This window comes from Lissotriton helveticus, chromosome 1_1, assembly GCF_964261635.1.
Source record: "Lissotriton helveticus chromosome 1_1, aLisHel1.1, whole genome shotgun sequence".
Classification (NCBI taxonomy): domain Eukaryota; kingdom Metazoa; phylum Chordata; class Amphibia; order Caudata; family Salamandridae; genus Lissotriton; species Lissotriton helveticus.
This window is the reverse complement of record NC_136057.1, coordinates 499,099,345-499,125,540: the sequence shown is the minus strand read 5'-3', so window position 1 is coordinate 499,125,540 and position 26,196 is coordinate 499,099,345. Positions and strand designations below refer to the sequence as shown.

Genomic DNA, 26,196 nt, shown 5'->3' with positions numbered 1-26,196 from the left:
CTCGCAGCCACAATTTCTCTCTCCCGAACCGAGGCAGTAACCAGCAAAGAAAAGGAAATTAAAAAGTGATCCGACCAGAGTACTGGCTGTGTAGCACAGACCGAAATGGGTCTTGTTGAGAATACCTGATCTAAGGTATGGCCTTTATTGTGTGTAGGGCCTTTCACAAAAGGGAATAACCCTAACGAAGCCGTAATATCATTAAGTTTTATAGTGTCCGGGTCGCAACTATTGTCCATATGGACATTGAAGTCACCCAAGAGAATACAGTGGTCAGACCTGAGACAAGAGACTGCTAATGCTTCTTGCAGTTCATCAAAGAAAGGCCCTATTGATCCAGGGGACCTATATATAAGTATCCCAGTGCAAGCCTGGAGGGAGGAAAGATGTAAAGTGAAACCAAGTGCTTCACATCCCTGTATATTCTCCACCAGAAAGGTAGAGCAGGGAGTACTCTTTTCCACAATAAGAGCAACTCCCCCACCTCTGCCCGATGTTCTATCCCTCCTGAAGATGGTATAGTTCGGAGGGATGGCATTTGCCAGGTCTGGCGCGGAGAAATCACCCAACCAGGTCTCGGTCAAAAACAGACACTTAATGCTTGAATTATACAGCAAATTCCAAATGTCGCTAGAGTGACAGTTCACGGACCTAGTATTGAGGAGGAGACATTGAAAGGGTACCGAAGTACTGTCGAGCCCGTTGTCGGCTGGTGCCGGGAAACACCATGCACATGACGGGCAGCCTTTCCTTAGTTTCCTGCCACCAGGAAAGAGATAGGAACAATTCCCTCGAGGGAGACGTAGAGCGAGAAGCTCAGCTGAAGAATAGGTCGGCATAATACACAAGTTAAAAGCAACAATGACCAATAAAATACTAGCCACAGGAACAGCCCCGAAAAGCCGTCCAGCCCCGTCCGCCTCCGGGACGCTGACGGGCGCAGACGGGCTGGACTCAGGCGTGACTCCGGCGCTGCGTAGGCGCACCCGCTGCGCGATCCCGCTGCGCTCGCGAGGGAGCTTTATATAGGCGAACATCCACCCCCACCGAGCGCTGGTCCGCTCGTGGTCACCGCCCCCCTCCCGGCAAAACACCACTCCAAGATGGCGGGCGCTGTTTTTTCCACCCCGGGACCCGGACCCGCTACAGCAGCGGTGATAGCACGATTACAGTGCAAGTGTGAGGAAAGAGACGCCCCAGAATAAAAACAGGGAAAAAAACCAAACAGAATATCCAAATAACAAGCAGGTATGAATTAAAATATATAGCGCGATGTTGCAGCGCGAAATGCGGCGCGCTATGCAGGGCAGCCTTTACCTGGCAAGGAAGAGCCTGGAAACCGGTCGCCTTATGTAGGCGAACATCCACCCCCACCGAGCGCTGGTCCGCTCGTGGTCACCGCCCCCCTCCCGGCAAAACACCACTCCAAGATGGCGGGCGCTGTTTTTTCCACCCCGGGACCCGGACCCGCTACAGCAGCGGTGATAGCACGATTACAGTGCAAGTGTGAGGAAAGAGACGCCCCAGAATAAAAACAGGGAAAAAAACCAAACAGAATATCCAAATAACAAGCAGGTATGAATTAAAATATATAGCGCGATGTTGCAGCGCGAAATGCGGCGCGCTATGCAGGGCAGCCTTTACCTGGCAAGGAAGAGCCTGGAAACCGGTCGCCTTATGTAGGCGAACATCCACCCCCACCGAGCGCTGGTCCGCTCGTGGTCACCGCCCCCCTCCCGGCAAAACACCACTCCAAGATGGCGGGCGCTGTTTTTTCCACCCCGGGACCCGGACCCGCTACAGCAGCGGTGATAGCACGATTACAGTGCAAGTGTGAGGAAAGAGACGCCCCAGAATAAAAACAGGGAAAAAAACCAAACAGAATATCCAAATAACAAGCAGGTATGAATTAAAATATATAGCGCGATGTTGCAGCGCGAAATGCGGCGCGCTATGCAGGGCAGCCTTTACCTGTTGCTCTCAAAGAGGGCTGAAGCTCGCTCTCAGAGTGGTTTACAGCAGGTTGCAGCATCTCAGATAGTAGAGGATAGTTGCGTTGTGTAGCGGAGGGCTTCATCTAAGTTTTGCTGTCGAGCAAGATGATGGAGTGTGGGGCATGGACAGGGATTTTCACAAAATTTTGATCCCAAGCCCCAGAGCTTCGGTGGGGAGCTCCAGCTGATTTTCTTGCTTATCTGCTACCCTCCTCTGATCAGATCAAGATTTAAATTGAACAAAATATTATATTTCTAAGATACAAGCTCAAACAACTTTCCCATTAGTTGATGTCATCTTTGTAGTGAAGATCCATCAAGCCAAGACTCTGACGTGGCTGGAACCAGAGATGCCCTGCAGACTAAACAGCAAAAACCGAAGTCAACATATACATTAATTCATAGGTACCCATCCAGCACATCTCAGATCTGAAAGACGTCCGTCTTCCATAGAAATGGATGAACTATATTGATTTAATGTGTTATTTATTGACAGCACACATGCTGCCTTGTGATCTTCCTTTTGTCTTCATGCAAGTTGATGAAACAAGCTATGTTTATTTTGTGGCCCTAACCAGGACTTTTTTGGGGCCTCCTGTTTGGAACAACTGAGAATTGTATTATCGATTTTCTGTTTATTCAAGCCATTATGATGCCAAACAATATTGATTTATGCTCAAACCGCTGAATTATATGTTGTTTAGTGCCCGAAAGTCCTTAAAATGATTCTGGTGGAGACACAGAGGTCGAGGTAGGCAGAGAGAAGGCAGAGCTTCTAATGAATAAACTGCAAAGGGAGTTAGAGTGAAAGAAAGATGAATTTAATGGGGGGAGGCTTGGAAGATGGGATCCTTGGGCAGTTGCACGCTTTACCTATGTCTACAATGTCTCTGCAAACAAGCTTTCTGATATCATGGTCATGAGTGTTGGCAAAGGTCACTGCTGTTGTCTGTGCACGAATAAAGCATATAATACTTCCAAAATCCAGATAAGCAGAGGTTGGCAGACTTACCACTCTTTTTGCTGCACAGATTCAAGTTGGGAGCCAGTTGTTTGCCTCAAATTATTAGCATCTGTTTATTTCTGTGTATCACTCACTACCACCCTCTGTCATTTTCCATCTCTGCGAGTAACAGGCGTTGATTCATAATTACTATCTGAATCATCAGTTTTCAATCCAAACCTGCAATTCGGTGGGCGTTCCCCATGCCTTGACATGGGTGATTGAGCCTATAACACCCGCAAGCATTCCACTAAAAGCTGGTTTTCTTCTAGGAAAAATGTACGATATTGGAAAGATTGAATTTATGAAATGTTGCCCTTAAATATGCAGTTAGTTGCACTTGGGCATGCAGACAGCTGTGCTGCTCGGGATCCCAATGACCAGCTACTTTCACTACAGAACAATACTCCAGCAGGCCCTTGTGCAGATTGGGGCTCATCCCCATCATTGTACACATGAAAAGACACACCTGGAAGCCAATCCCCGACAAGCACAGCAAGTGCAGCTGGTGCTGGCCCTTGGTTTTGCATTGCTGTGTTCATGGACCTTGCTTTATTTCAAGCTACAGCTGTGCTTTACTTTCAGGTGCCCTGAATGAATGGCACAGGCATAACTCCCTTCCTCCGGGGATGTGCTGCGGGTGCTTGCTTTGGTGTGGGGTTGTTTTATTACCGAGTTGTTCACAGGGCAGTGAATGTGAGGTGCATAAAGTATTTCTGAACTCGCGATAAAAGTGGATTACGAGCGGTGGAGATCTTTTTGGCAGGATGCAGTAGGGAAGAACACAGTCACAGAGGCTCAGATGTAGTTCTGGTTTATTGTGTTTTTGCTTTACTCGGCTTCGCTTAATTTCTGGGGCTGTGTGACATAAAGTGGATGAGGTGGCGACCAGCACGTGTGGCTGCTTTTTCCACCCTGGGGTACTTTGGTGTTACCGAGGGGGCTGCTAACTCCAGCGAGGTCCCTCTGTAACAAGGATCACACCGGAGGTAAATGTGTGGGATTGCAGTCTCAAAGGGGCACTCCCTCATTTGCATTGGGGCCTGGCCCCATGCAAATGAGGGGACCCTTTGCACCTGCACCATATCACAGGTAGGAATGCAGTGGTAATCATAGTGTCAGCATGTGCACCGAGTGTGCTGCACACAGATGTTGTTTAAAACAAACAAGGGAACCCACAAGGTAGATAAGTACCTTGGGTGTCAATTTTTACAGAAACAAAGGTCCTTAAGCAACACAATAAAAATATGATAAATGTAGACTAGAATAGGCGCACCGATGTAGTGCCCAGCCACTGCTCCCTTAGATGGATTTGATTTTTAGTTTTCTATAGCGCTCGAATGCCCTGAGGCGTCTTGGCGCTGCTTTTCCCAAAAAAGAATACTAGATATAAGGCGTACTGGGTCTACTTATCAAAAAGCCAGATTTTTAATGATTTCATAAAAGAGGTTACGTTGGAGTTGTTTTTGAAATTTAAGGGGAGCATGTTCCAGAGTTTTGCTGCTCCTGCGATAAAGCCCTCATGCCCCAATACCACCTCTGCCCCGCCCCGTTGTACCCTCTTTGTTCTGGGGACCACCAACGTTTGTCAGCAGAAGATTGTAGATTTTTTGCTGCAGTATACCAGACAAATTGATTTTTTTAATAATCTGGACCGACCTTGTGCAATGCCTTGGAAGCTAGGCATATTGATTTAAAGTTAACCCTTTTGGTGACTGGAAGCCAATGCAGGTTGGTCCTGCCCTGCGACACAGATACCTGGGGATTCCTTGGGATGCCTGTTGGGAGGGAGTACGGGAATCCTGGATACGTTCAGGCTTCCCTCTTCAAGCGGGTTCAATTACTCATATTGTCCCCTAAGCAAGGAGATCCCTGCTTTTCTTAACACTTTGCATGCTCATGACGAGCTTAGCTCGTCATGAGTCACTGTGCTCCGGTGCTCATGACGAGCTCAACTTGTCATGAGCCGTGGAACGCTCGCATGCGGGGATAATTCCCTTGCTGTGCTGAGCGTTCCACGGGAACCGGTGCACCTGTGACGAGCTCAGCTCGTCATGAGCACAGGAGCGCCGTTCCTCATGACGAGCTCAGCTCGTCATGAGCATGCTGGCGCTGTGCGCGCCCCCCCTCCTCCCCCAGCACTGCGGGGGAATTAACCCCCGCAGCGAAGGGGTTAAAAAAGAGGCCAGCTCGCTTTATGCAGCCTCCACTGTCCCTTATGCGGTGTTCACAATACAGACACATTTGCTGTAATAGGGTGCACTGTCCTGATCGACGCCTGACGACGTGCACACTTAAGAGTGTATGTGCCACTGCACAGTGTGAGACAGTGCATCCCTGCTCTACACAATGCCCAAATGAACTATGCTTGTGTGGGCTCATATGCATTACGAGTTTCAGCTATAAAAGTCAAACCCAGGTGGCAAACATGATTAGTTGCGGCTTGTTTTATTATCAGCATTTCACTGTCTGAATTAGGCTTGCCAATACTGAGGGCCAAGAGAAGCAAGGAACAGGAAAACCTGCAGCTCACAACATAGGATTTCTGCAGTTATAGCGTCTATAAAGATATCAGGGGATATGAAATAGCTCTGCAGTGCGAGAACTGTGAAATCCAAAGTGCCATGTACTGAGGCCAAAGCCGCCCTCTCTGCCAAGCCTTCAGCGCGCAGCAGCGCATTAGGCATGCACAGCTCTCTGAGGTGTGCATGGCACTGAATACTTTGACACTTGCGGCTTAGCTTCATTAATATTTATACCCCAAAATTAATTTTCGTGTGATATTGAATGTGCTCAGAATTTCCTTTATAAATATCCCCCACAGGCTGTAAGTCTAGAGTTATAATTTGTGTACCGTTGGCAATTGTCATGTGAGGTTTTAGCATGATAGGCTCATGTGAAATACGGATTCATTGTGTTTGGATCTTGGTGATGGTGCTTTTGGTGAATTGTGTGAGTCACTGAGCTGTATGAATGATATCACCCCCTTTTAGAAATGGGGGTCTCTAGTTGGCAGTAATACACACCCTGTCCAAGTTGGGATCCTTCCTCCTAGTCAGGATAAGTGGATTACACACCCAAGATAACCTCTGCTTACCCCCTTGGTAGCTTGACATAAAGCAGTCCGGCTTATCTCAGAGGCAATGTGTAAAGTATTTGTACATAGCACACACAGTAACATAGTGAAAAAACGACAAATGGAAACTACACCAGTTTAAAAAAAGAAAGTATCTTTATCTAAATCAAGCAAGGCCAAAATGACAAAATCCAACATACACAACTCAAAATATGACTTTTAAAAGGTTTAACAATTCCGTTCATAGGAAACTATGGATGCAGTGATTTTACACAGAGTACCTTTAGATGTGTCAAAATTCACAAGGCAGAACAGCTGCAGGGGATGTAAGCGTCGGAAAACACAGCAATGCATTGGTCCCTGCTTCCTTGTGGGGGTGATGCAGCAGTTCTGCTACACGCAAGAAAAGTGTTGTGTCAAATCTGGACTGTAGGGGGAGGCGTGGCGCCAAAATAAAGGATGATTCTCGTCTGCGGGTTGATGCGTCTGAAAAACTTGGCACACTGGTGCAATGCGTGGAAATCTGGACCCGCTGAAGGTCGTTGTGGCGGTGGCAAATAGCCACTGCGCCGATTTACTGATTCTCTCAGCCGCACAGCGGGGCCTGTGTCTGAGTCGGTTCGGTGGTCTCGGACTTCGGAGACACGGTGTGCTGAACTCAGGCTATAGCAGTTTCTTCGGCTGCGGGCAGGTGCTGAGTCAATATCTTCGAAATTCATGGATATTTATCCTGCTTGCAGGTGTTGCATCGTAAAAGCAGGCCCTGGTAGGGGGATGAATCAATTTTAATGGTTGCAAGCAGCAAAACAACCTCCAAGGGTCCAGAACTGGAATTGGCACTACAAGGCAGGTCAGAACTCCCAGCAGTGGAGTTCAGGGATGCAGCAGATGAAGTCTTTGTTGGCCCTGAGACTACTTAACCAGGAACAAGCACACTCAAGCCCTTAGAGAAACTTTATAAGCAGAATACAAAGCAAAGTCCAATCCTTTGTCCTCTCAAAAAGGGAAGCAGCAACTGCAGACCAACCCAGCAGTACTCCTCCTCCTCCTCAGAGGTCTTCAACTTTTCTCCTTGGCAGAGGTTCTTCTTGATCCAGAACTGTTCTGAAAGTCTGGGGTTTTAGTTCCAATACTTATGCCCATTTTGGCCTTTCAAGTGTGCATACTTCAAAAGAAAGGCTTTGTTGTATAAAAGTTCTTTCCTTGCCCAGCCTTGGTTCCAGACACACTCCAGGAGGTGTGTAGACAGTATTCTGAGAGGATAGGCACCACCCCCGTCAGGTTTCAGTGACAAGTCCTCCTACCACTCTAGCTCAGGAAGACCCATCAGCCTGGGGTGCCTTCTCAGGTTATGCAGGACACACCTCAGCTCCTTTTATGAGACTGTCTAGACTAAATGCACAGAGAGGCCCCCTGTCAGTCTAAACCAGACATTGATTCCACAGGCAGGCAGAGGCACAGGATGGTTAAACAAGAAAATACCCACTTTCTAAAAGTGGCATTTTGAAACACACAATTTGAAAACCAACTTCCCTAAAAGATGTATCCTTAAACTCTGAGTTCAGGGAGCCCAAACTCAATTTCTCTGAATCTTCCCAATTGAAAGTTACAATTGTATGATGTTACAAGGCAGCTCTAATGATAACCTATGGGTTTAGCCTTTCAATAGTGAAAAACAAAACTGGCAGTATTTCACTATCCGGACATGGAAAACACACCAACATATGTTCTACCTTTCACATAAACTGCACCCTGCCCATGGGACTTCCTTGGACCTACCTTAGGGGTGCCTTATGTGTAGTAAAATGGAAGGTTGTGGCCTGTCAAATGGGTGCACTTGCCAAGTCAGCATGGCAGTTTGAAACTTCACTCACAGACACTGCAATGGCAAGCCTGAGACAAGTTTATAGGGCTACTCGTGGGTGGCACAACCAGTGCTGCAGACCCACTAGTATCATTTGATTTACAGGCCTTGAGCACAGTACACTTTTCTAGGGACTTACCAGTAAATCAAATATGCCAATCATGGATAACCAATTAGAAATACAATTTACACACTGTGCACTGGCACTTGAGCACTGCCCAACAGTGGTAGAGTGCCCACAGTACATAAACTAGCAAAACCGAACTCCAGCACAGTGAAAGAATACAGGAGGTAGATGCAAAAAGATAGGGGAAACCATGCCAAGGATGCCAGGTCTAACACCCCCTCCTTAGGCAAATGACTGGGACCCATCTCCACGGCTAATTTATGGATGGCGAGGGTTGGAGACTACATAAACTAAATATAAACTAAAATGTACATACTAATTTGGGGATAATTACTTGTGTAAAACTCAAAACAATTAAGTTAAAGTCAATTGTGATAGTCTTCAAATACCCCAAAAAGTTTAAGAAATGAAATGTTAACTCAGCTAAATTCAGATAGGTGTTAGTTAAGAGCCACAGGTAAAATAATGCTATTTAATAGTATGTTGGGATTACAAATGCTGGCTAGTGAACTACAGATGTATGTCATAATTAAAAGTGTAGTTAAAGGATATCTTAACATCCTGAGAGGCAGAGGAAATATGATTGATGCAATGTTTGGGAACATATTTTCTGGGACTCTAGCAAACATTATATCTCAGTGGTATGCAGACTAGTCAAATGGGATAACTTGAAACTCTATGCCATAAATAGACTTCAATGGAATGAGGACATGGGCTAAAACATCACTGCAAGTCATTGAGCAAGAATGCTCTCCGACATACTCAAATCAAACGGGAAACAGCCATTACAATGCGGCTGCTAACATGCATAGCCTTTACCGCACTTTTTTGTACAATGCATATGCCTTTCCCACGCATGTCTTTACAATGAATCAAGTTGTAAAGGTGTGTATGGAAAAGGTATATGTGTTGTACTAGTGGTAAGGGCATATGTGTGATACGGGTGGTAAAGACTCTTGGCGTTGTTAGAGTATACGGAGAGACCCTTCCACTTCTTCTTTATGGCGTGCGCCGTGCCTCAGAAGAGCTGCCTGGGGCAGGGGCTATGGTTTTAGGGCTTTGGGCTGGGGTGGGTATTTTTAAAAAAGGGCTGGGTGCCAGGGCTGGTCGCGCAGCGGTCTGCTTTTAGGGTTCAGGGCATGGAAGGGGTATTTTTTTTAGAAGGGCTGGAGGCCACCGGATGGGGGAAGTCATGCAGGGGTCTGCTTTTAGGGCTCAGGAGAGGGGTATTTTTTTAAAGGGTTGGGGGTCGTGCATGGGTTCGCTTTTAGGGCTCAGGGCAGGGGGTGAGTAGTTTTTTTCATAGGCACGAGGCCGGGGGGAGGGTCTTACACAGGGGTCCGCTTTTAGGGCTTACTGTAGGGGAGGGTCGGTTTTACACGGGCTGGGGGTCGCCCTGGGGTCTGCTTTTAAGGCTCAGGGGAGAAGTATTTTTTTAAAGGACAGGGGGCTGGGGAGGTGGGCACCAGGGCTAAGGGAAGGGGTCAGGGAAAACCTTTACCATGCTTATGCATTGAACATTCATGCTTAAACAAGGAAATTTGTTGCTAAGGCATGCATGGTAAAGGCATATTCGTAAAAAAATGTGTGGTGGCAGTTATGAGTGATAATGGCATTCGTGTTGTAAATGCATGCGTTGTATCGTCATATATCCAAATCCAACATGAACGCTACAAATAGGCTGCTGCAACATAAAATATACCTAAAGCCACACTGGGCTCTGGATAAAAAATGTAAACTGAAGCTCTCCAGTCAGATAGGTGTTGAGTTCCATAAAGACATCATTCATAAAAGTATATATTGATCAACTGTTCAGAAGTCCAAGAACTGTGAGATAATGTACTAGAAAGAATAATCCCGACTATGGGCTGACATCAAAGGATAATCTCTAAACCCTTCTTTTAAATGACTTTTGCTGTGCAAGCTTTTGATTCCTACAGAACTATGGATTTAAAAGGTTTGTTGATTAGGAAATTATGTTAGTGCTAAGAAACTGGAGTAGGCCAGGAATCTACAAATATATTATTGGATTGAAGAGATGGGAAAGTTAGCTAGAGTGGACAAAGATACTTTGCACGTTAGGGGAAGAGGGTGCAAGTTGTGGACAATTTGAGGAAACTACATGGAATTTATTATGTCATGCATTGACCAGCCAATATAAATTGGGAACATCTCACTCTGTATTGCCTGTAATGATTTCTTCAGTTCTTTAAATGATTATTATAAAATGTGTATGTAAAGTAATGAAATAAAAATTATTAATGAAAAAATAATCCCAACAATATAGGGAATCCCTTTTCGGAGGCAGTTCATGGCTGTGTTCAACTGTAGGAATTTGTTTGTAGGTGGACAGTAAATTAATAGTTCAAAGTTTCTCTTGGTTTCACAATCAGCAGCCTTAGCAATGGAAACTGAATAGATTTTGTAACTCAGATTTAGAAATTAAAAAACAAACTGAGATTAACCTGTTCTGCCTTTGTTTACATTTTAAATAGGGGTTTGCAACCACAGGCAATCACGGGCACGCGCACTGAAACATGGTCCTTTCTGAAACCTGGCACCCACACATATTTATCAAGCGGCTCCACGCTGTGAGGGTTCTTTTCAGCGGATGATTAAACCTTGGATGGGGCAATAAGCAAAAAAATGGAGCACAGGTGGGAAATAAACATCGCTTCAATGAAAGCTGTCCAGGAGCGAATCAGGGCGCCAGCACTTCAGGTTTTTCATTTCTTGATGCGCAGTGTCTGATGGGTGGGAGGAACCGATAGAACAGGAGCCATCAATCACCCCACACGGGGTGTAATCTGGATATAGCCTGAATCTCAAGCATGCAGGGTTTAAATATTAATGACGTGCATAATAATCACTTAAGACGTTGAGTTAAGGAGTGAGGGGGGCCGATTACTCCCCATCGGGGCGTCCCAAGCAGGAGGAGTCTTTGTTTAAAACTCTCCATAGATCAGAAAAGATGCGCATTTCCATGAAACAGAACTGCGCTGAATGTGAATTTCCAAGAAATGTATTTTCTGTCAATATGTGCTCGTGATTGCTTTTTTTTTGCTATGGTGAAGTAGGTGTTGAACGCAATGCTCCATACGTAATCAGTGCAACTTGTAACTCAGCCACTCTGTGCTCATGTCATTCTCTTCACTTTTGAACTTATATTATGTACTCTTCTAAAAAAACATACATTCTTAGTAAATGTCAATGAATGTTATATCACATCTACATTTGACATATGCTTAACGTGGGTTATTTTTCACGTATAATTTTGAACTTAGAAATTTTTGATTACGAGGGCCTGTATTTCGCTTGATTTTTCTTTTTCTTCCACTTTGCCTGTCGTTTTCTTTTTTTGAAAGCATGGGTCAAGCAGTTAATGTCTCATGGGCACTATTTAACTGGATGTTTTCACTGGCAGCCTGCACTGAGCTAGCAACATTCACTCCATGGCTTTAGCAAGTGTCTGGAAAACACATTAAGTATGGGGCGTAGCTACCAATGGTGCAGCAGGCCCAGTAGCACCAAAGCCCAAGGCAATATGGGCCCTCTGAACCCTGTTTATTGTTGTATTTTACTATCTGCCCGGCTCTATAAGGGTCTATTTGCCTTTCCTGCATCTGTCCCAGCACTCTTGCTACACCACTGACTGAGTCAGTATCTTCCACGACTTTGGAATGTGATAGCACATAAGTATTTTCTGTACTACGTACAACTTTGACAAAAATTATACTTGGGGAAAACATTGCAGTTTCGCCCACCGTTGTACTAACACTGTGAAGGTTTTGTGGCCTTATAGAACAATATGGTACAAAGCTTCTAATAAAGGCAGTGACAGCTGCCACAAAACGAAGGTGGAGGGGGGGGGGGGAGGGGAGGGGGGGGATAAGAAGGACAGGGAATTTAGGGTAAAATAATAATTTTTAAAATGTACCTGTCGCTCCAGCTGCCTCCGACGGCCGCCTCAGTGCTTCTCTCGCGGCAGTCAGTTGGAAAGCACAGGTGCCCACCCAATCCAGACACTGCTCCATACTATGAGAGCAGCACCAGGATTGGTCTGAGCGGACTGGTCTGCGCTCAGACAGTGCGTGAATTGAATTGAATTTAAAATATTTATTAAGCGCAACGTTCACCATGCGGTTTCTTGGCGCTATGGAGGCAAATATAGCAGTAAAACAGAAGAATAATGGAAAAAAGGGAAAGGAGTAATTTACATTGGGAAGGCTTGGGTAAAAAGAAAAGTTTTGAGATCTTTACGAAAAGAGGAGTAGAGTGTGGCCAAACGCAGGTGATCGGGGAGGGAGTTCCAAAAGGAAGGTGCCAAGACAGAAAAATTGGCTCCGCCCCATTTCTTGCGTCTATACCGAGGAACCTGGAGGAGTGATTGGGTAGATGACCGCAGCTCACGGGCAGGGATATACTCTTTTAGTAGGGAAGAGATGAAGGCAGGGGCAGTCCCTTGGCGTGCCTGGAAGACCATACAACTAGTCTTAAAGAGAGATCGCTCCTTAACAGGTAGCCAATGTAATGCTTTCAGTAAGGGGGTAGAGTGGTGAGAACGGGGGAGGCCATAAATCAATCTGGCCGCCTGGTTTTGAACCAGCTGGAGCTTCCTCAGACTATACGCCGGGATGCCGTTGTAGAGGGCATTAGCGTAGTCCAGCCGGGAGACAACCAGAGCGGACATGATTAACCTAAGTGCAGAAGGAGAAAAGAAACGAGAAACAGAGCGGATAGTTCGGAGTACAAAAAAGCAGGAAGAAACTACAGAACTAATTTGTGAATGGAGGTTGAGATGATTATTGAGTTTGATGCCCAGAGTTTTAACTGAGGAAGAAGGAGTGGGGGGGGGATCCCAAAGAGGAAGGCCAAAAAAGGGAGGTCCAGGGACTGGAGGAACCACCTGTAAGGACCAGTTCTATTTTATCAGGATTCAACTTCAGATGGTTGTGGTTCATCCAGTCCCTGATGAAGATCATGATAGACTGAAAATTAGACATAGAATGAGGGGAAGAAGACAGATTGAAGATAAGCTGGAGGTCATCTGCATAATTAAACACAGTGACCTCCAGCTGTTGAAGGGCAAGAATCAAAGGGTAGATATAAAGATTAAACAAAAGGGGAGAAAGAGAAGAACCCTGAGGGACACCACAAGTGACTTTAAGTTGAGTGGCCGAGAAATCCCCCAGCCGAACCGCCTGGGCACGGTCCCTCAGGAAGGACGATAGCCAAACCAGGGCTGAGCCCTCGACCCCCGCCGCTCCGACACGGGACAGTAGGATGGAATGGTCCACCGTGTCGAAGGCGGCGGAAAGATCGAGGAGCACCATAGCCTGGCTGTTATTTTGGTCCATGCCCTCCCTGAGATGGTTCAGGACCGATACCACGATGGACTCGGTGGAATGCCTGGGCCGAAAGCCAGCCTGGCGGGACGCAAGACCACCATTGGCCTCCACATGGGCACTGAGGACCGATGTTACATGCGTGGGAGCCTGTAGCTTTTCTCCAACCCAGCTGTGCAACGCAGCTGGGTTGGAGAAATAGAAGTGTGCATGTCTGGCCTCCCTAAGGCAGCTGGCCTAACTGACATGTGGACTTCTAAGTGCCCACCAGCCTCCCTGTCATGGTCTTGGCCCTCCCAGTCCCTACACACGTATGCCTCAGCCAGAGCCTGTCACAGAAAAATAAAATATTATTGTGTTATTATGATTTTATTTGTCTGTTACTGACTTTGACAAGTGGGGCGACGCTCCTCCGCCATTACGGAGGAGCCTCTCCTGAATAAAGGATTCACCATGTAAACAAAGTGAGCAAAGAAAAACGAACTGATGAATGTATAATTTTGAAGAATATCTTTACTTCCTGCTCAAGAAATTCACTAACTTTAGACCAAATTCATCACCACACATTCTTGGCTATCGTGTGGCCTGCTACACACTAGCAAGATTTTGTTTGGAGGCAGTATTGACTATCATGTTCTGTGTTTCTTGTGTAACTCTTCCTGATAGTTCCTCCTTTTCCTCGGACCTCACTGCTGCTCTACTGAAAAGAACTCAGGTGGCAATTACGATATCCTTAGTTGTGTGTCTTAATAACAAGGGCATTTTTAGGGCTCGCTTAGCGTTACAGCGCCCATGCCAAGGGGACTTGAAGCCTCGCCCGTCATTTTCATTGGGTCGCGTCAGCGTTTATGCTAAACGCTGACGCGACCCAATGAAAAGGAAGCTTCTTAGTTACCGCCCTGTCTCTCTTTTGGACGGCCCATCCAGACTGGGTCTTTAGCTTCAAGGCTGTCGTGAGTGTATTTCTTATCTTATGTAAGCGTGTACTGACGGATCATGTTTCCGAAGTCTTGTTTTCAATCGCTATTATCGAGCGCGCCACCAAAATTAGAAATTGCAGCCTGTGTTTATTTCTACATAGCGCTCGTGTTTATTTGCCCATCGCGCTTTCAATTCCAGCCCTGTGTTTATTTTTCCATCGCGCTTTCACTCAAGTGGAAGCGCGATGCAAAGATAAAAAAGCGGCTGCCTTTGCAATGGCGAGAGCTTGTTTTTAATCTAGGGTGCTGGGGGTGACATGTATACTCTGCTGCTGAAAGCTAGGTTATGCTTGCATAGTGTAGCACTAACATTCATTCTCCTGTGGAAGCGTTCAACCCACTTGGAGTTTGATCCTGGGCAGAAGAAACTATTGAAAGGCATTCTCACACAATCTGTTTCATCTTGGGCTTCTCAGTGCGTCCATTGGTGTTGATCTGAGAGAGGTCCCAGCGCCTGCCGGGCGCTTGGTGTGATCCCCGTCTATGGACAGGGACAGCCTACAATCATGGGGCCGTTCAGCTGCCCCCAGAACTGCAGACCACCAAATGTACATAAACCATGCCCCTTCTCTCCTCGCGCAGACTCGTGGCTGGCCAAGGCTGACAGTGGAAGTCACATGCCGGTGCCAGTGATCCCATGATCGGCTGCACAGAAGCAGCGGACGCCGCCGGGGCCCGGTGCAAGGCAGCTGAAACCCGGAGCCCTCACTCCTACACTAAATGACTAACATTTAGAGTCAGTAAGGAAAGTATTTCCAATGAGTAGCTGTTTGTGCTTTGCTGTTTCATTCATAATTACTCATATTTTGAGTGATTTTAGGCCGTAGTCTACCAGACACAGCAGCTGTCTAGTTTGCTAAAGTCATCTTGGGGACATTTCGAAAGCTGACCTAGGAATACATTCTGCCAATTGCTGACCATTGGTTTTGTGGTAATTCACATGTTCTGGCCTATTTGCTGGCTTTATTTGTTTTAGGCTATTCAGCTTGAGTTCGTCCTTCCCGTTGCCCAAATCTTGTTTACAGCTTCTTACACAAACTCACTTTTTGTAAACATGCTTTTAAATCTTATTCTCTTGTCACATTTGCTGTGCATTCAAAGACAGAGGTCAAATGTTAGGCTATGTCTTCAGTGGGAGCTTGGTGTTTACTTTTAATTTATGTGACAGTCCTGTTAAGTATCCATGTAGAGGAGTGGATGTACGATGTTTTTTTTCTAGCAGAGAAAAAGCTAACTGTGCTGATGTTTCAGAATATATCAGAATTAGTACAAATGAAGCACATTTTCTTTGTAATTCTGAAGTGTCAATACACTAGGTGATGACATTTGCACACATTATCGTTTGTCTGCAGTAAAACCATATTTTGGTGCAAATCTTATGGGCATTTCAATTAAAACTATGTTGGCTGTAATGGACATGCGCTACCACACCATGCAGACTCCACACTATGCCACTCCACTCTATGACATGCCGCTCCATTATGCACCACTCCACTCCACTCTACTACACGCCATGCCACTTGAAGCCACCCCAATCTACGTCACAGCACATCACTCCACTTTACGCCTCTCAACCCCACCTATGCCACTCCAGGCTACCACACTCCAATCTATCCCACTCTTCTCCAGTGGATCCCAATGTAACCCCACTCCACTTTGCTACAATTAACCTCAATCTACTCCACTCCACCTACCTCACTCCAATCTAACCTACCCCAGTTTACCCCACCCCACTCCAATCTACCCCACCCCAATTTACTCCACCCCACCCCAATCTACCTCACTTCAATCGACCCCTCTTCACTCTACCCAACTCCACACCACTATGATACAGTCTACCCCACTCCACTTCAATCTACACAGTCCAATCTACCCCACTAACTCTGCCCCAATATACGCCACTCCAGTCTATCCCATTCCAATCAAGCCCGGCCAACACCCACCCCACTCTAATCTACCCCACTCCACCCCAATCTACTGTACTCAAATGTATCCCATTCTGCTCCAATCTACCCGTCTACCCCACTTCACTCAAACTCACTCCAATCCACCCCACTCCAATGTACCCCAATCCAATGCACTTGACACCAATCTACACCACTTCACTTCAGTGTACTGCACTCCAATCTACCCCACTCCATCCCAATTTACCCCACTCCACTACAATCTCAACTGCAATCTATCCAACTCCCCTCCACTCTAATCTACTCCACTCCACCTTAATGTACCCCACTACAGTCTACCAACATCTTTCACACTACATTCCACCCACTCTACCCCACTCCACTCCAATCTAATCCACTCCCCTCTATCACACTCCACTCCACTCTACCAAACTCCTCAATCTACCCCACTCCACCCCAATCCACCCACTCCACTCTATCCCAACCCAATCTAATCTATTCGAGTCTATCCCTTCCCAATGAAACCCACTCTGCCCACAATCTACCGCAGTCCAATCCAATCCACCCCTCCCCAACCCCCTCCAGTCTACAGCTCTCCACTTGACCCTACCTGACCTGGTCAGAACCGGACACTCCTCCCGCTCCTCGCTGTGACTGATTTCCTTTGGCAACATCGTAACACCATCTGCTTGGACTGCCTGCTTGGTATCGTACCCCTGCATCAGCGCCCAGAGTAGCATTGCATTGCTTTGCTTTTAATTTATCTATTATAAGTGTTGTTAATTTCCTCCGTCTGTTTCCGCACCCCTGCATCTGCGCTTCGATTAGCATTCTGTGGGATTAATGCTAGTGACCTCCTGACTGTGCCCCGATCTCGGCTGCATTATTGTTGTGCCATTTGTTGTGCCTCTCAGCCCGTCCCTGCCGCTGCTCCCCCGCGGCCCCACCCCCGTCCCCTACCGCATCTCCAATTCAATCCCTTCCCCACTTGCCACCCCGCTCCCGCCTCCCAGCTGCTCCTCCCTCGCTCCGCCCCCCCCACTTTCTACTAATGACAGATGCACTCACGCGCAGCGATCGCGCCCTATGCGCGCCGAAGGCGCGCCAAAGGTAGGCCCGTCTACGCCCGTCCGCGCCTGGACCGCACCCAGCTCCAGACCCCTGGTCCCCGCAAAATCCAATCCACCCGCATAACATACAACGCCGCAACACTCTCTGCACTCAACATCGGCCGTCTCCCCGCCTGCCACCAAGCCGCCCCTGGACGCACCCACGGACCCTTCGCCTGCCAGTCTTGCAAATTCGACTGCATCAGGACCCACACTACATCCACAAACGCCAAACAAAGCTCCGTCAATAACCACATGAAGTGCATCCTGCTCAACACCCGCTTGGTCCACAAACACGCCATTGAACTATGGAACCTACTAGACACCACAACGCCGGACGTCGCCTTTCTTACAGAAACCTGGATGAACGCCTCATCAGCACCCGACATCGCCATCGCCATCCCGGACGGTTACAAGATCATCCGAAAGGACCGCAGCAACCAAACAAGAGGAGGCATCGCTATCGTCCACAGGAACACCATCCGCATCACGACCAGTTCCGACGACACCCCACAGCCGCCGAACACCTTCACTTCCAGATACACACCGATCCTAAGACCACACTTAGAGGCACCCTCATCTACAGACCACCAGGACCCCGCACATAATTCAGTAAAGACATCACTGACTTCATCAGCCCACACGCCCTCCCCTCCGAGGACTACATTCTCCTAGGGGACCTCAACTTCCACCTGGAGAACAACAATGACAACAACACCACCACCCTTCTGGACAACCTCGCCAATCTCGGACTCAAACAACTGGTAAACACCCCCACCCACTACGCCGGACACACGCTCGACCCAATCTTCTCCTCCAGCAAGCACGTCTCCTTCAATCATGCCACAGGACTCCATTGGACGGACCACAGCTGCGTCCACTTCAACTTCAGAAAGACCACGACCCACCACCACCCACAACAAGTCCCCCGCAGAAACTGGAACAAAATTACCACCGACCAGCTCACCACATCGCGTAACCAAAACCCTCCCGCCAAATCTTCGGACCCAAATCAAGCAGCCATCAATCTGACACAATGGATCTCCCACAGCGCTGACGAATTAGCACCCTTGAAAAACCATCACTACAAGCCAGGTAGCAAAAAAGCCTCCTGGTTCAATGACGACCTTAAGAACTCCAAAAAGAACTGTCGCACCCTCGAGAAAGCCTGGCGAAAAACCCCAACCACAGACAACATGACCGCCATCAAGGACGCCACCCGCAAACACCACCAGCTGATCCGATCCACCAAGAAATCAGCATTCAAGGATCGACTCGACAACAACGCCCGCAACAGCAAGGAACTCTTCAGCATCGTCAAAGAGCTCACCAATCCCAACAACATCACTCCCTCTCAAGACCTCTGCGACTCACTAGCCCCGTTCTTCCACAGCAAAATCGCTGACATACATAACAGCTTCGGCGACCAGTCCATCCCCCTTACCACCGAACCGAAGCCCCCCACCAACAACCTTAGCGCCTGGAACCCGATCAGCACTGAAGACACCATCCGCTTGATAAACTCCATTCACTCCGGATCACCAACCGACCCATACCCGCACCACGTCTTCAACAAGGCCGACTCCATCATCACACCCCATCTCCGGGATATCATCAACTGCTCCCTCAACACCGCCACCTTCCCGGAAAGCTGGAAACATGCCGAACTCAGTGCCCTCCTAAAGAAACCTACAGCCGACCCCACCGAACTTAAGAACTACCGCCCCATCTCGCTCCTCCCTTTCCCTGCCAAAGTCATAGAGAAGGCTGTCAACAGTCAGCTCGCCGCCTTCCTCGAGTCTAATGTTCCCTCAACCCTTCACAGTCCGGCTTCCGAGCCAAAAACAGCACCGAGACCGCCCTCATCGCAGCCACAGACGACATTCGAACACTACTCGACAACGGGGAAACAGCTGCCCTTATTCTCCTGGACCTCTCCGCAGCTTTCGACACGGTCTGTCATAGCACCCTTGAACAACGCCTCAGCAACGTCGGGATACAAGGAAAAGCATTGGATTGGATCATCTCGTTCCTCGCCGGAAGAACCCAGAGAGTCCGCCTCCATCCTTTCAGATCAGAGGCCACCAAAGTCATCGGTGGAGTACCACAAGGATCATCGCTCAGCCCCACTCTCTTCAACATCTACATGAGCCCCCTCGCATCCATTGCGCGCCAGCACAACCTCAACATCATCTCCTACGCTGACGACACACAGCTGATCCTCTCTCTCACCAAAGACCCAAACACCGCCAAAACCAACCTACACGAAGGGATGAAAGACGTGGCCGAATGGATGAAGAACAGCCGCTTAAAACTAAATTCAGACGAGACGGAAGTCCTCATCCTAGGATCATCCCCCTCTGCTTGGGATGACTCATGGTGGCCACCGGCACTGGGCAGCGCACCCAAACCATCGGACCACGCACGCAATCTAAGCTTCATCCTGGACTCCTCCCTCTCGATGACCAGACAAGTCAACGCCATCTCATCATCATGTTTTAACATCTTACGTATGCTCAAAAAGATCTTCCGATGGATCCCCACCGATACAAGAAAGACGGTCACCCAAGCACTTGTCACAAGCCGACTGGACTACGGAAACGCCCTCTACGCCGGAACCACAGCCAAATTACAGAAAAAATTCCAACGCATTCAGAACGCCTCCGCCCGACTCATCCTAGACATCCCCCGCCACAATCACATATCCGGTCACCTAAGAGACCTTCACTGGCTCCCCGTCAACAAGAGAATAACGTTCCGTCTCCTCACCCACGCACACAAAGCCCTCTACGACCTAGGACCCAAATACCTCAACAAGCGCCTGACCTTTTACACCCCCACCCGCCAACTACGATCGTCCAATCAAGCCCTTGCCGCGATTCCACGCATCAGAAGATCCACCATGGGAGGAAGATCATTCTCCTACTTAGCGGCCAAAACCTGGAATTCTCTCCCCACACACCTCCGCCTTACACAGAACCACCTCTCTTTCAGAAAACAACTCAAAACATGGCTATTTGACAAGTAACAAATTCCCCCCCCCCCCCCTCAAGCGCCTTGAGACCCTCTGGGTGAGTAGTGCGCTATACAAATTTTGACTTGACTTGACTACTCTAATCCACCCAGACTAGCCCACTCCCCTCCCCTCCACTATAATCTGCCCCACTACACCCCAGTCCAATGTTCCTCTTTCACTCCACTCCAATCCATCCCAATAAATTCTACCCCACTCCACTTCTAATCCACTCTACGCCAATCTAACCCATTCCACTCTACCCCAATCTACCCCATTCCACTCTACCCCAATCTACCACACTCCAATCTATCCCCCCTACGCAACTTCACTCCATGGCACTAACGTTTAGCCATGCTGAACAGCAGCCACACTGGTGTGCAACATGGCTACAACACCTTGCCCAAAGCCAATAGCTCTTGCATAGGCGAGATATATCAGCTTTGCCTATTCTAATTTGCTGCTGCACGTTCTTGGGCAAAGTACTCGTGCCCGTTTTACCTTTTCCCTTCTGTGCCCTCCTCCTCCTGACCCTCGGTTTTCTGCTGTTTCTTCCGGTTGTCCTACTCCCCCTGCCTTTTTTAGGTCTCACCAAAGACACAACATGCGCTGTTGCTTTTAAGACCTTTTTTTACGTTACAAGGGTCCCAGAGAATGCCTATTGCTAGCGTTTGGTTGGCTTCATTGTCACTCATTTGCTTGCTTCATATTCATCATCTACAGTAGGCTTCCTTCCTCTTTGTGTGTTTGTCACTCCCTGGAGCATGGACTCCTTTCTGTATCAGTCCACAGCTCTCTTTTTGAGGTCCTACTTTTTTGTTTTTGTTTAAGCAGTCTACAAGAGTGTGTGTGTTTCTCAGCTGTCTCCCTCGTGTACTTCTCACCCTCCATAGCACCCCTACTCAGCCCTCCATTGTCTATGTGCTTGCCCTAAACCCTGCGCAATCCTCTATTGTACGTGTGCTTACCTGCCCCTCCTGCCCACCTTCCAGTTGTCCATGTACCCTTTGCTCACCCTAACCACTCCAGACTACTGTGCATTGCCTGTGTGGTTTCCTCCAGCCATTGTCTTCCTCTCTTTGTTGTCTGTGTGGTTGCCCCAGCACCTCCTGCCCATCCCTCGTTGTCCATGTGCCTACCCAAGCCCCTCCTGCCCACTGTCGGTGTGCTTGCCCCAGCCTCTCCCGCCCAACTTCTGATATCTAAGTGCTAGTTCCCAGCCCCTCCTGCCCACCCTCTGTTGTTCATGTGCATGCACCAGCCCCTCCTGCCCACCCTCAGTTGTCCATGTGCCTACCAAGCCCCTCCTGCCCACTGTCCATTGTCTGTGTGCTTGCCCCAGCCCCCCCGCTCAACTTCTGATGTCTAGGGGCTAGTTCCCAACACCTCCTGCCCACCCTCAGTTGTCCATGTGCTCCCCAAACTCCACCTTCACTCCTTCTGTGTTGCCTTATCTCCAGAACACTCCCCTGTTTGTTTGAAAATATTCGAGTGAGTGGGTTGACTAAGAATTTAAAAAAAAAGCCATGAAGTGGCCAGGGCTAAACCACTTTTTTTAACAAAAAATAAATGTGCATTAACACTGGTCATGTTATAGCGCTATTTTTATATAGTTAAAGCTATGCTACACAGCAGCCACGCTGCAATACACCATGCGTTAAAAACAGTGTCAATAGATCTCATAGGCAAAACTTATTGGCTTTGCCAATGCTTGTTCTTGAATATCTTCCTCATCTGCCTGTGCATTTAATTGCCCATTCCTCTTCCCATCCTAGTGTCACTTCACCCTGTCCCACTTCTACCATCAAACGCCTCTTGTCACCTACTCCGCCTGCAGACCTCGTCAGCAATAGCTCCCCTTGTAGAGTTCCTCTGCTCCTTAGGAGTGCAGTCCTCCCGCCTACAGTCTTTTGCTTCATAAACGCATGCACCTATGGTAAGTTGACTTGAACGTGCATGATCTTTCTTTTTTTTATCATTATGCATTCATAGAGGGTATGCATGTATTGTTTTACAGTACACTTCGATCTGCTGCTCCTGAGGGATCCATAACGACGTACTTTCTATGATCTTACTCCTCTCCTTCACAAGAGGTCAGTGGACTGCCTGGCTCCCTTTGCAGTTGTGTTTGAATGCGAGCTCCAGCGGAACAGTTATTTTTTGGTTGTAAAGTGCGGCCCTGCTGGCCCGTTCAACAGTGCTTTATTGTGCTTCTCCAGTCTTGGACGTTCTGCTGGCCATCTTCAAGAAAGGACTCCCTCAGGTGATAGAACAGTGTAGAATTGCTGCCCTTGCACAACACAGCATGCATGGGGGTTGTTGTCTCAATTAGGCTACCATACAGAGTGACCACTAATGGGTTAATCTAGTGCGGCAAGTAGTTGCATTTATCCGATTTCCCCTACTCATGGCTGATCTGTGTTTGTGGGTGTCATACTGCAGCTCAGATACACAAAGGAGGGAAATGGTGTGTCTTCTTGGCGTCACTGGTGGATGCCATGTATTTGGGTGGAGACCTTGACTCTGATAGGGGCTTTAGTAGTAGTATATAGAAGGAACTAGAACTATAGAAGGCTCTTTGAGGATACCTTTCTTAAGATTTATTTTGAAGGCTGTCCGGTTTTGTTGGGTATCAGGTCTTTGTGCAGAGAATTCCATCGTTGTGCACCTGTAATGATAGTTTTGTTTCCTTGTGTCTTCAGTTGTAATCTTGAGTGTGCAGGTTGGATCTACTTGATTGGTTTCAGTAGTGTTTAATCTGGAGTCAATTTCTAGAAGTGTTTTGCTAATTAGTTTGACTTGTTATCCTTTGCTCCATTGGGAGGCAGAGGAGTTCTTTAAGGAACGGGGTAGTACATAATAAATTCAGGTATAGATGGCCTCGTGATTTTGAATTCCTTGTAGTTTATGATTGTCCTTCTTGGGTTCTTGCAGCATGGCTCACATTACAGTAGGCCAGCGGTGCTTTATTCCAGAAAGAAGTGCGATCCTTCTGAACATAAGCTGGTCACTGGAACGTTTCACCACTGCTGAAATTGGATGTGCTAACCAGTGCTTAATTTGTGCCGGTGTTTTCCGGTGCTTAGCACCCGCACTTTATCATCAGGGCCTGGTCTACGTGTCTGCTCGCTGCATGCAGTATTTGTCACACATGGACTATTTATAATAAGTTAATAACTCACATATATATTATGAAGCCAAACTCACCCCAGTACTGACTGGGCGCAGTGTTGTTATTGATTGATCCAGAGACCGCCTCAGTCCCCTCTCTGCTCCCCAGTCTCGGTGATTGAAGCGTGTTGCGGCGGCTGTGAGAGCCAGAGACCTGAGCCATTGATTCAGCCAAGTGACAGAAGATGACATTAAAATAACAAATATGATGGCATTGACCTTTGGTCAGTGTACTATTGTGCCGATGGGTCATGGGACATTCACATTGAGATTGGGGCATTGGGCTGGATTAGGTTGTTTGGGGGTAGGGGGTGTGAGGCAGCGCGCGCAGATTCTATACACCTGCACCGAGTCATCATACAAGGCACGGCCGCAGCACCATGACCTTGAGGGCAGGCAGGCAGCCATGCCCAGGCAAGCTTAAAGTTAATAAAGGCTCTAAGGTAGTGCGCCCCGGGCCAGCCCTCCACCTTAACTGTAAGTAGCACTAACTATTTAGCATTATTATTATAGAGCACATTAAATAACAGTAGTAGCCACGCGTCGTTGTTACAGTCCTGCGGCGTACCTTGGGCCCCCAAAAGGCGCCTCTTGGTGTGGCACTGCCCCAGCGTCTGTGTGCGGGGCTCAGAGGCCGGGCTGTTGAGATAATTAACACTTAATTTACGATTGTCTTGTGTTGGTGCACAAACCACAAACATTATTTGCTGGCGCTAGTTTCAGGATCATCAGTAAATCGTAGCAAAGAAAGAACAATCTCCCTCACTGCTGCTCCAAAACAAATAACAGAAAACGGAGTCCACTGTCCACCCCACCGCACAAGAATGTGTCAGTAATCGCCCTAGCGCACAAAACCGACCTATATTATTGAAGTAATTCTTGTGTGCACAACGGCAGTTCCAGTTTTAGGGATGTGCGGCGATGGCTCAGTCGGAAAGGCCAATACGATCGGATGCAGCATAAGTACTATAAATACCTCATTGCAATGCGGAGGCAGTTTGCGCAGTCCGATTTCTGCCGTCCGCACCCCGCTCCCAGCCATGCACTTGCGAGACAAGGAGCTTCTGAGCTGGAGGCGCCCAACCATTGAAAGCCACGATTCGAGGCTTTTTTTGGTGGGGGGCGGGGGCAGCAATAGTCAGAGTCGTTTAATGGCAGCTGGTAAATAGATCTCCAACTCTGAGTATGGAAGACTTTCAACAATGCTGACTGACTGACCATAATGGAAGTGTGACTCAAATCGGTTCTCTCTGTCTCTAGTCTGTATATTCTTCATCCTCTTCATGAGCCCACCTGGATGCCTAATAACATAACCTATATTCAGTTTTTAATTTGAGCCGGTGCCGGTGGCTTCCAGTGCTCGGCACTTGCATCGTAATCTACAAAACCGGAATTTATTCTCTAGGTATTGGAGTGCTTTTCATGAGCACCAGTTAATGTATGCATACATTTTCTGTAGGCACGGGAAGATAAAGTAATTTGTCCAGAATCACAGGATGAGGCTGTTGAGCCTACGCTGACACTTGAACCTCATTCCCGGCTCCAAAGTTGGCAGCTCTGGCTGTTAAGCCACACTCACCACTTGTAGGGTTTCAGGATTCGTAATTGGTTCTGTTATAGGTGGTGCTAATAGGAGCAATGGACTGGTGCAAGCTGCCTCCTGAGAAGAGCTCCGGCCCGGACTTACTTTTCTATAAATTAACTACTGCCAACCAGTATCCTTCCACTAGCAGCTCCCCAGCCCAAGAATCTTGACAGCAAGGGAGGATGTGGGCCCGTCCCCACAGGAGACCCGTTGGGTCCCAATGCCACGTACCCTGAAGCGGTGTGCTTTCTCCATACTTGCAGACCGGATAGGACTCCAAACTCACTGTTATGAGACCTCAGGCTCTACTTAACTAAATATAATCCGCAACCCCAAGATTGGTGGCAGTGGAAGAAGTGGGTGGAGCCGCAGAAAAGTAGGTGGGGCCTTCGACAAACATTTCAGCACCTGCACTTCATATTTTACAAATTAAGCACTGGTGCTAACACACCTGATCCCTTTTACTGGCTCGGAACAGGGCTAGCCTTTCCAGGAATTAGGTGCCATTTGGCGAGCTTCCAGTTATGAGAATTTCGCTCTGTAGTCCAATATTACTCAAATTCATTTAAAAGCGAACGCGTTTGGATAGAAGATTTGCAGCAGCCCTGATGAAATCTATTGAGGTAGCAACACCGTGGGTTTCTAACAAAATCTGAGGCCAGAGGATTTTAGATCCATAGTTCAACCTATGGGCTGTGAGGTAAGAATTTGAAACCTTTACAGAGAGACAGAAATAGGTGATACTGAAGCTTTACAGTCCCTGGTTTGAGATCACAGCTTATAAGTGTCGAGAATAAACGATTCCTTGTTGCCCGCTGACATGCCGTGTATTTTACACAGTTTGCCTCCAGCAAGTATTTATACCTTGAAATAACTTGGCAGGTTTGAGTCTCGTGACATATGTATTCACTGTTTTGATTAAGACGCAGAGTTTGTGATATGGTCTGTTTTTGACAGATCTGATTCTGTGTTCCGAAGGGTTTATAATGTCCCCTCTGGCTGGGGCTCCAGTCAGTTCTTTCTTT

The 26,196-nt window shown here is 47.7% G+C and overlaps 1 protein-coding gene across 2 annotated transcripts in view; it reads left to right on the top strand.

Annotated features, from left to right (window-relative positions):
- TSPAN9 (tetraspanin 9) overlaps positions 1 to 26,196 on the top strand; it is a 1,047,344-nt gene that overhangs the window by 359,647 nt on the left and 661,501 nt on the right. Inside the window, exon 1 of one of the 2 annotated variants that reach the window (XM_078673950.1) lies at positions 22,491 to 22,508. The exons of the other annotated variant lie outside the window; for it this stretch is intronic. The gene's annotated coding sequence lies outside the window, so the exon portion shown is untranslated. Of the gene's footprint in view, positions 1 to 22,490; positions 22,509 to 26,196 lie in introns of those variants that run through there. 2 annotated transcript variants of the gene reach the window in all.